Consider the following 11,919-nt stretch of genomic DNA (forward strand, 5'->3'; position numbering starts at 1 on the left):
CCGATCATGCTTCCTCAGTCTTCTGCAGCTCTTTCATTAAATCAGAATCACCTTATCCAGCCTGGGGGAAGGGGGTTCCTGGGCTCCTGGGATCTTGTTCAGAAGAAGCAACACCACCACAAATTCTCAGGAAATTGTGGCTCAGTTCTCAATCTTCTCTTCTGTAGCTGTTCCACTTCCAGATTTTTGTCCCAAGAAATTCTGACTTTGCCTCTCAGGGGCTTTTCTTATATACACAGCATTAGCTACTTCCTGTTTAGCCAACCCCTTCCTGTTATGTCAGGACCAGGGGTTCATATCTTCTGTTTCTTTCACAGAGGTTTGATTAGTTACTAAGTGCTAAGTACCTGTTTACTTTCCAATACAAAAGGGGGTCTTCAAATTCAAATTACATTACCATTACAGAATCCTTTGTTTATTTCACCAGCAGCTACCCCAAATTGTCATGTATTTATTTTCTATGTGCTTTTTTTAAACTGTCATATCTCTGACAGAATGTAAGCTGCTTTTCTTTTCTTTTTTTTTTTTATTAATTTGTTTGTTTACTTTTAGTTTACAAGATTCAATTCCACAATTCCTTGAGTTTCACATTTTGGCCCCTCCCTCTGCTCCCCCCCCATGGCTGCATACAGTCAAGTATAGAATCTGTAAATACTTTCACATTATACATTAGTCAGGTTATAAAGACAGATTGTATCAGATGGAATGAAAAATGGTAAAGAGGACATAAAACAAAACAAGAAAAGGAAAAAGATCAGGTAGTTTACTTCAAACTGGATATAAACTCAGTTCTTTCTAGTTCTTTCTCTGGATGTACACATTTCTCTCCATCATGAGTCTTTTGGGATTGACTTATATCACTGCATTGCTGAGAAGAGTTCAGTCAATCGAAGTTGGTCATCACACATATGTTGTGTCTGTAATTGTGTATAAATTTCTCCTCGTTCCACTCTTCTAACTCAGCATCAGTTCGTATAAACGTCTCAAGGTAAATATGAAATCCATCTGCTCTTTGTTTCTTATAGTGTAATAGTATTCCATAACATGTAAATACCACAACTTGTTCAGCCATTCCCCAATTGATTGGCACTCCCTTAATTTCCAATTCTTTTCCACCACAAAAAGAGCTGCTATAAACATTTTTGTACATATGGGTCTTCCTCCTACTTCTGTGATCTCTTTGGGATATAACCCTAGGAGTGGTATTGCTGCATCAAAGGATATGAAATTATTTATAGCCCTTTGGGCATAATTCCAGATTGCTCTCCAGAAAGGCTGGGGGATCAGTCCGCAACTCCACCAGGAATGCATTAGTGTTCCAATTTGCCCACATCCTCTCCAGCATTTGTCATTTTCCTGTTTTGTCATCTTAGCCAATCTGACTGGTGAGATGTGGTACCTCAGAGTTGTTTTGATGTGCATTTCTCTAATCAATAGTGATTTAGAGCATTTCTTCATGTGCTTATAGATATCTATAATTTCTTTCTCTGAAAATTGTCTGTTCATATCCTTTGACCATTTATCAATTGAGGAATGACTTGTATTCTTATAGATTTGACTCAATTCTCGTATATTTTAGAAATGAGTCCTTTGTCAGAGACATAGGTTGTAAAAAATTCTTTCCCAATTTCCCACCTCCCTCTTAATCTTGGTTATATTGGCTTTGTTTGTACAGAAACTTTTCAATTTCATGTAGTCAAAATTATCCATTTTACATTTTATAATGTTCTCTAACACTTGTTTAGTCATAAAGTCTTTCCCTCTCCACAAATCTGACAGGTAAACTATTCCTTGTTTTCTGAGACAGCTTACAGTATCAACATTTATACCTAGATCATTCACCCATTTAGACTTGATTTTGGTATATGGTGTTAGATAATGGTCTATGTACAGTTTCTGCCATACTATATTCTAATTTTCCAAGCAGTTTGTGTCAAATAGTGAGTTCTTATCCCAAAAACTGGGGTCTTGAGGTTTATCAAACAATAGATTACTATAGTCTTTGACTTCTAAATCTCATGTGCCTAATCTATTCCATTGATCCACTTATCAATTCCTCAGGCAGTACCAAGTAGTTTTGATGACTGCTGCTTTATAATACAGATTGAAATCTGGTATAGCTAGTCCACCTTCCCTAGGATTTCTTTTCATTAATTCCCTTGATATTCTGGACCATTTATTCTTCCAAATGAATTTTGTTATTATTTTTTCTAGCTCTATAAAGTAGTTTTTTGGTAAATTAATTGGTATGGCACTAAATATGTAATTTAATTTAGGTAAAATTGTCACTTTTATTATATTAGCTCGACCCAGCCATGAGCAATTGATATTTTCCCAATTAGTTAGATCTGACTTTATTTGTGTGAAAAGTGTTTTGTACTTGTGGTCATATAAGTCCTGGGTTTGTTTTGGCAGATAAATTCCCAAATATATTATAATGTCTACAATAACTTTAAATAGGATTTCTCTTTCTGTCTCTTGCTGTTGAATTTCATTGGAAATATATGGGAATGCTGAGGATTTATGTGGGTTTGTTTCATATCCTGCAACTTAGCCAAATTTATTTATTGTCTCAAGTAGTTTTTTATTTGATTCTCTAGGATTCTCTAAGTATATCATTATATCATCTGCAAAGAGTGATAGCTTGGTCTCTTCTTTGCCTAATTTGATTCCTTTGATTTCTTTTTCTTCTCTAATTGCTACTGCTAACATTTATAGTACCAGATTGAATAAGAGGGGTGATAGTGGACACCCTTGTTTCACCCCTTCTCTTATGGGAAATGCTTCTAGCTTCTCCCCATTACATATAATACTTGCTGATGGCTTTAAATAGATGGTTCCTATTATTTTAATGAAGGCTTCATTTATTCCTATACTTTCTAGTGTTTTTAATAGGTATGATGGTGTATTTTGTCAAAAGACTTATCAGCAACTATTGAGATGATCATGTGTTTTCTGCTAGTTTTATTGTTGATATTATCAATTATAATGATGGTTTTCCTAATATTAAACCATCCTTGCATTCCTGGAATAAATCCTACCTGATCAAAGTGCATTATTCTTGAGATAAGTTGCTGTAATCTTTTTGCTAATATTTTATTTAAAATTTTTGCATCTATATTCATGAGGGATATTGGTCTATAATTTTCTTTCTCTCTTTTATCTCTGCCTGATTTAGGTATCAGTACCATATTTGTGTCATAAAAATAATTTGGTAGGACTCCTTCTTCACTAATTTTCCCAAATTGTTTGTAGAGTATTGGAATCAATTGTTCTTTAAATGTTTGATAGAATTCACTAGTAAATCCATCTGGCCCTGGAGATTTTTTCCTAGGGAGTTGACTGATGGGTTGTTCAATTTCTTTTTCTGAGATGGGGTTATTTAAGTAATTTACTTCCTCTTCAGTTAATCTGGGCAACTTTTATTTTTTAAAATATTCATCCATTTCACTAAGATTGTCAAATGTATGGGCATACAATTGGGAAAAAATAATTCCTAATTATTGTTGTGATTTCCTCTTCATTGGAGGTAGATTCACCCTTTTCATTTTTGATACTCATAATTTGGTTTTCTTCTTTCTTTTTTTTATCATATTGACTAAGGGTCTGTCAATTTTGTTGGTTTTTTCATAAAACCAGCTCTTAGTTTTATTTATTAATTCAATAGTTTTCTTAATTTCAATTTTATTAATCTCTCCTTTGGTTTTCAATATTTCTAATTTAATATTTAATTGGGGATTTTGAATTTGTTATTTTCTAGGTTTTTCAATTGCATGCCCAATCCATTGAACTCCCTTTTCTCTAATTTAATCATGTATGTACTTGGATATAAAACTTCCAGAAAGAACTACCTTTAATGCATCCCACAAATTTTGGTATGTTGTGTCATTATTATCATTCTTTTGAATGAAATTACTGATTGTTTCTATAATTTCTTGTTTGACCCACTCATCCTTTGGGATAAATTGTTTAATTTCCAATTAGTTTTCAGTCTGTCTTTCCATGGCCCTTTATTGCATATAATTTTTATTGTGTCATGATCTGAGAAGGATGCATTTAATATTGCTGCCTTACTACGTAGAATTGTGAGGTTTATATTCCCTAGAACATGGTCACTTTTTGAGTATGTGCCATGAACCACTGAGAAGAAAGTATATTCCTTTTAATCTCCATTCCATTTTATCCAGAGATATATCCTACCTGTCCTCTCTAAAATTCTGTTCACCTCCTTAACTTCTTTCTTGTTTATTTTTAGGTTGGATTTATCAATTTCAGAGAGGGGGAGATTAAGGTCTCCCACTAGTATAGTTTTGCTATCTGTTTCTTCCTCTAATTCCTTTACCTCCTCCTCTAGGAATTTGGATGCTATACCACTTGGTGCATATATGTTAAGTAATGATATTGTTTCATTCTCGATGGTGCCTTTTAACAGGATATAGTTTCCTTCCTTATCTCTTTTAATTAGTTCAATTTTTGCTTTTGCTTTATCTGAGATAAGGATTGCTACCCCTGCTTTTTTTACTTCAGCTGAGGCATGATATATTTACTTCAGCCTTTTACCTTTACTCTGTGTGGATCCCTCTGTTTCAGATGTGTTTCTTGTAAATAGCATATTGTGGGATTATTATTTCTAATCCATTCTGCTATCCATCTCCATTTTATGGGAGAGTTCATTCCATTCACATTTACAGTTATGATTGTTATCTGTTTCTTTCCCTCCATCCTATTCCCCACCCCATTAATGCTCATATTTTCCCCCTTCTCCCTTCCCCCTTAATAGTTTTCCTTTTGACCACTGCCTCCCTCAGTATTCCCTTATCAGCCCCCCTCCCTTTTCCTCCCTTTCCCCCTTACTTCTTCCCTCCCTATTAACTACCCCCCACCTTTCGTAACCCTTTCTCCCTCCTACTGCCTGTAGGATATTTTTATGCATAATGAAGTATGTTATTTCTTCTTTGCACCAAGAGTGACAGGAACAAATCTCATGCAAGGCTCCTCTCCCTCCCCTCTTTCCCTTTAAAATGATACTTTTTGCGTTTCTTCTCCATAGAGTCCTATGCTTAACTGGTTGTTATTCCCTCCTTGCACCAGAACCAATGAGGGAAAAGCTCATATCATTCTCATCTCCCTCCCTTCTTTTCCTCTGCTATATTGTTTTTATGCCTCTTTGTGTGACATAATTTACCCTTTTCCACTTCATTCATTCCTCTTCTTCCATTGAAATCCCTTTGTAGCCCTTAATAAGATTTTTTTTAATCGTCATTTTGTGTGTTTTGTACTCATACCCTCTACTTGTCTATAAACAGTTTGCTCTTCTTAAATAGCAGGGTGTGTGTGTATGTGTGTTTGTTTACCTTGTTTACCTTTTTATGTCACTCTTGCATCTCATAATTGGAGGTTGAATTTTCCATTGAGCTCTGGCTTTTCCATCAGGAAGGTCTGGAACTCTGTTATATCATTGAATGACCATCTCTTTGCCTGGAAGAATATGCTCAGTCTCACTGGGTAGGTGATCCTTGGTTGTAACCCAAACTCTTTTGCCTTCCAGAAAATTGCATTCCACTACCTCTGATCTTTCAGTGTAGAGGCTGCCAAATCCTGTGCTATCCTCACTGTGGACCATCGATATTTGAATTGTTTCTTTCTGGCCACTTGAAGTATTTTCTCTTTTACCTGGTTGTTCTGGAGTTTGGCCACAACATTTCAAGGACTTTTCAATTTGGGATCTCTTTCAGCAGGTGACCAGTAGATTCTCTTGATTTCTGTTATTCCCTCAGGTCCTAGTACCGTGTTTCCCTGATAAAAGACCTATCCCGAAAATAAGCCCTCCCCTTACTGTGTAAGATTCCTCTAAAATAAGCCCTCCCCCGAAAATAAGCCCTATTGAGATTGCTACTGTAGTGAAGGTGATCCCCTGCGCTACATGCTACATTACGGTACCCTCTGTATGCACCCCCCCCCCCCCCCCGAGTGAAACGCACGCCGCGCTCTGAGCTGCATCCAATCAGAGCTGCAGCAGTGAGCTCATCATCCTGTTCTTCCCCAGTGATTTGCTTATTGAATAAAGGTACATTTTTTTGTTCATATTTACCTGTTTATTAAAGTTGCTGTCAATGTTCATTAAAATAAGCCCTCCCCTGAAAATAAGCCCTCTGGTGTTTTTCTGTCCAAAAAAGTTAATAAGACAGTGTCTTATCATCAGGGAAACACGGGTATCTCAGGGCAGTTTTCCTTAATGATCTTTTGGAGAATGTTGTCCAGGATCATTTTTTCATCATGATTTTCTGGTAGGCCTATGATACTCAGATTATCTCTCCTGGATCTCTTTTCCAGGTCACATATACAAAGTCGAAGAAAGATGCATAATTCCCAGGAAGCAGTATATATTTCAATGAGGAGCCCATAGAATTAATGGTTTGGTACTATAGAAGAACAAGCTAAGCCTGAAATAGAATGAGATGAATTTGGTTAAATTCCATTTGGAAAATTGGACAGTATTTTCAGCACTCCTTGCTTGTACAAAAGCCCATTTCTATTAGAAAAAAAAAATCTATTAAATACTCTATGACTGAAACATGGAACAGCAGCATATCAGAAAAACATAAATTGCAGATAATCCCAATAATCATAGTGAGATGCATTTTCATTGCAAACAGGTTGCAGCACATTAGCAACAGTCTGGTTTGAGTTGTATAAAAGCAAAGGGTACCCAAAACTATAAAAAAAAAAAGATAGACCAGTATTAGGGCAAGAATGAAGAATGAATCATCCAATTTATGCTATTCTATGAAAGACTGAAAGAAGAAAAGAAACACTGCTGCTTTGGATAGATACTCTATAAGGGAGTTATAAGAAGATGTGGGCAAGTATATGCAGCAAAGTATTCTTAGTATCACTTTTTGTGACTAATAAATTGGAAACACAGTAGATGTTCAGAAGTTAAGGAATGTCTAGTCTAGAGGTGGGGAACCTGTGGCCTTGAGGTCACATATGGCTATCTAGGTCCTCAAGTGGGTCCCACTGATGGAATCCAAACTTCACAGAACAAATCTCCTTAAAAAAAGGATTTTTTCTGTAAAACTTGGACTCAGTCAAAAGGCCTCACCTGAGAACCTAGAAGGCCACATGTGGCCTCAAAACCATAGATTTCCCAGCCCTGGTCTAGACAAATTGTGGCATGTTAATGTTATAAAATATTATTGCACCCAGAAGAAATTAATTTAAAGAATTGATAGACACATGGGAAAATTCAAAAGGTACAGACATAGTAAGTTCTTAATGAAATGTTTATTGACCATTTGACCAATGCAGAATAAAGCAGGTTATACTTGACTTCTGAGGTCTTTTCCAGTTCTAAATCTGTGATCTTTTGAACCAGGAAAACAATATATACAATGAACACAGGTAATTTAGGTTAAAAAAAATACTATCACCACAAAAAGCCACACCCTAAACTGAGTAATTATGTGTAATTATAAGAATCAGACTTGTCCCTCAAGTGTAGATGAGAACCTTTGCTATCATCCTCCATTCCTTTTCAAAGTTAGACGGGACAATGGGCATGTTGGAATATTTATTATAGGATCATATTCAGTTGATATGTTGGGTAGTTTTTTGAATTGACTTTTTTCCCTCCTTTTTATTCTTTGTTATAAATACTGGCTCACTGGATGTGGGACTGGGGAGGGGTATAATTTGAAATGGTGATACAAGAACAAAAAATGTTTAGAAAATAATTTAAGTTACAGACAGAAACTGAATAGAATGAGAAAGTATTAAGGAGTTGTGGTCTGTGCCAATGGTAAAAGGGGAAACATTTTCATATTCAAACTAACTACAAATATAAACATTGATAAAGAGGGCATTCCAGGTTGGAGATCACTAATACATGATCCTGAATATAAATAAACCTTCCTCACTTTACAAATGATATAGTTGAAGCCCAGAGAAGTCAGGTGTTGTGTCCAATGTCACTTACTGTGTGGAAAGTAAAATCTAGTCCTCTTATCCCTTAATTAAATGTTGTGTACTTGGTACCAAGCTGCCTTGTTGAAATTTGTTTCTTTTGTTATATTCTAAGTGTACCTATAATTTCATGCTTTAAAAAGGACTAACCAGGCTCAACACCTAATCAAATGCCCCACTATAGCAAGCAGAACTTGGGGAAGTTTTGAATGAATCCAAAGAAAAAAATTATTGAATCCAGTGATGTAAAATATTGCTTTGGGAAGGTTGTCATGAATGTGAGACATCAATAGGTTAAAAAGAAAATTGGTGGGTTTTTTTCTCCAAAAGCATGTGAATATATACTGGTTACTTTATTAGCAATTTATAATGGATATGTATATAAATATTAACATAGTTCAATCACATAAAAAAACATCTCTGCTTCTTCCTAAGTGCAAAAATTTGTAACCAGACACAATCTCAAAGGTCTTTTAATCCAACATCTCCTTCCTTCTCATTCCCCCCCCTACCTACTTTTGGGGTTTTCTGACTCCAAATCAAGCTTGCTTTCCAGTGCACTATGCTGTCTAATTCTCAAGGACTGTTCTCTTTCCAGTGGACAATTCTGCCTCCAATAAAGGGTTTGATTAGGAAATTAAGACCCAGAGAAATAATGTGACTTATTCTAGGTCACAAGGCAGTAAGTGTCAGAGCAACAATTCAGATTCAAGTTCTCAAGCCAAACTAAGGTCTATTTGGTTACTCCCCTTCTATATTCTATCAAAGCCTTCCTTGTGAAAACAATACATTCCTAATATTAACAATTTTCTCAAGTTTAAATGTCATTGCAGATTATTTGTATGGCTACCAAAGCCCCCACTTTATAGAGTTCCCTCTAGGACTTACCTTCCTCCACCCCAAAACTCTCACTCACAGATTAGTTGTGATGACCAGCCATGGTCGCATAAAACAGATGATAAAACAAATTTCCCTTTACTCAGTACAAAGGTGGGAACTATATGAACCAAATGTTTCACTCAATGTTAGATACAATTGTTTTGTACTTGTTTTGCTTAAGTTTTTTTTTTTCCTTTTCCTTTGTTATAAGGAAAGGTTCAATGCAGGTGAATGAAGCATTACAAATAAAATGCCATGGGGGGAGGGCAGAGCCAAGATAGCAGCATAGAAGCAGGAAAACTCCCTGAGCTCCCCCCATAACCACTTCAAATACTTATAAAATGTGACTCTAAAGAAATTTTAGAGCTACAGAACCAACAAAGTAACAGAGAGAAACAAACCTCACACTGAAGGCAGGCAGCAGGCATAGAGGAAGGGTTCATTGCAGCTTGCTGACAGCAGAGCCCAGCCCGCATGAGTCTGACGGTTTTGGCCCCAGGGTGATCTTGACTAGTGGCTGCACCGGATTTCAGGAGAATGGATCACCAGCAGCTGTGGCAGTTTCCAGTATTATCCACCCATAAATGCCAAAGGCAAAGTAATAGGTCAATGTGGACTTTGGGAATAAGGGTCTGGCCTCTCCCACCAGAGGGAGAAGTGGCTGATACCGTGTTTCCCCAATAATAAGACCTATCCCAAAAATAAGCCCTCCCCTTACTGTGTAAGATTCCTCTAAAATAAGCCCTCCCCCGAAAATAAGCCCTATTGAGATTGCTACTGTAAGTGAAGGTGATCCCCTGCGCGCTCCGAGCTGCATCCAATCAGAGCTGCAGCAGTGAGTGCGTCATCCTGTTCTTTATTGAATTCATTATTGAATAAAGGTACATTTTTTTGTTCACATTTACCTGTTTATTAAAATTGCTGTCAATGTTCATTAAAATAAGCCCTCCCCTGTAAATAAGCCCTCTGGTTTTTTTCTGTCCAAAAAACTAATAAGACAGTGTCTTATTATTGGGGAAACACGGTATGTGGCGGCCACTGCCATGGGGCTCCTTCAAACCTCCTGGCCTGCAGATGGTAGGGGGACCAAAAGACCATACTAAGGGGTAATTGTTCTTGCTTTAACCTGCTTGGATATGGATCGCTGTCTTGGGTAGAGGTCCTGGGGTGTGTGACCAGGTGCCAGAGACAGTGGAGGCTTCAGAGAGGGCACCCAACTAATAGCTATGGCAGCTGCAAAAACCCCAGCAATTTGGGAAAAAGCTCTCCTCTCTGGAGGCATAAAGAGCAAGCAAAGAAAGCAAAGCAAGCACAGAAGTTAAGCCTTAGATTTCTATTTTTGGGGAAAAAAAGGCTCAAAGCATGGAACAGGAGGAAGACAACTAAGTCAGAACTCCTGTACCAAAAGATTCCAAGAAAAATATGAATTTTTTATTCATACAGACTATATACAGGCCATATAGGGGTTTAAGAAGAATTTTAAAAAGCAAATAAGAGAAGTGAAGGAAAAATTGGAAAGAGATATGAGAATGGTGCAAGAAAATCATGAAAAGAGAATCAACAACCTGACTGAAGAAAATAACACCTTAAAAAATAGACTAACTGGTATGGCTAGGTGGCACAGTGAATGGAACACTGGCCCTGGAGTCAGGAGGACCTGAGTTCAAATCAGGCCTTAGATACTTGACATACTTACTAGCCATATGACCTTGGACAAGTCACTTAACCCCAATTGCCCTCTCAAAAAAAAATCCAAAAAAACAGACTAACTCAAATTGGTTCAAAAAGTCAATGAGAAGAAGAATGCCCTAAAAAGCTGAATTTACCAGTTGGAAAAAGAATTCCAAAAGCTCACTGAAGAGAATAATTCCTTCAGAATTATATTGGATCAAATGGAAGCTAATGACTTTATGAGAAATCAAGATACTATTAAACAGATCCAAACAATTGAAAAAAATAGAAGCCAATGTGAAATTTCTCATTGGAAAAACCACTGACCTGGAAAATAGATCCAGGAGAGATAATTCAAAAATTATTCGACTACCTGAAAGCCATGGTCAAAAAAGAACCTAAAACTCATCCTTCAAGAAACATATCATATACCTAATTCAGGGGGAAAAGTCAGCAACCCGAACGTCAGAGTATACATAGATTACAAGCAGAAGTTACAAGAAGACAGAGAAACAAACATCAAGCAGACAGGCCTCCAACTGTCCAACCATTACATCCATTCCTGGTCAGTTACCAGAGAGGGAAGCATCAACATCTGGGTTTTCAAAGCCGGGGGGATCAATGGCTACCCAGAGTCTCATCTGGTTAAATCACTCAACACTTCTCAAAGTGAGCCCCAAAACAAAGCCTCACATCAGGGTTTATATAGCCTTCTCCTAGCTCAGAGAACATAACAACCCTCTTGACCCACTGCCCGATCAAAAAGCATTCCCGAAAACCAAGCCTCCCACCAAAGGCTCAAAGTGCATTTAAGCCTATCAAAGGGCCTAGGGGCAATGAAGATCTTAAATTCCCATTCCCATAACAGAGGAGATGGAGAAAGACAAAATGGGGTAAATTATCTCATATAGAAGAAGCAAGGGAAAACTGTTACAATGGAAGGGAAGAACAGTAAGTCAAAAGGGAATGGATCAACTTTACTCTCATTGAATTTGGCTTAGGGATGAAATGATATACACACAAAATAGGGTATCTCACCCTACAGGAGAGTAGGAGGGAAGGTTGGGGGAGAGAGTAGTTAAAAGCAAACAGTTTTGAAAAGGGACAGGGTCAAAGTACGGAATAGAACAAGTGGGGGGCAGGATAGGATGGAGGGAAATATCATCAGTCTTTCACAATACATCCACTATGGAAATGTTTTGTGTAATTACATATACACAACCTATACTGAATCTGGGATTTAAAATTATAACATCAAATGTTTTAAAAATATTATTATTGTTATTATTTACATGCAACTGGGAAATAAGATATACAGGAACTGGGGTATGGAGATCTATCTTGCCCTACCAGAAAGTCAGAGGGGATATGGGGGAAGATATAGGAGAGAGCAGATTGGGGGAG

The sequence above is a fragment of the Petaurus breviceps genome, unplaced genomic scaffold (genome assembly GCF_028583685.1).
Source record: "Petaurus breviceps papuanus isolate PSGF00001 unplaced genomic scaffold, PetGlider_PUasm1.0 66, whole genome shotgun sequence".
Lineage (NCBI taxonomy): Eukaryota > Metazoa > Chordata > Mammalia > Diprotodontia > Petauridae > Petaurus > Petaurus breviceps.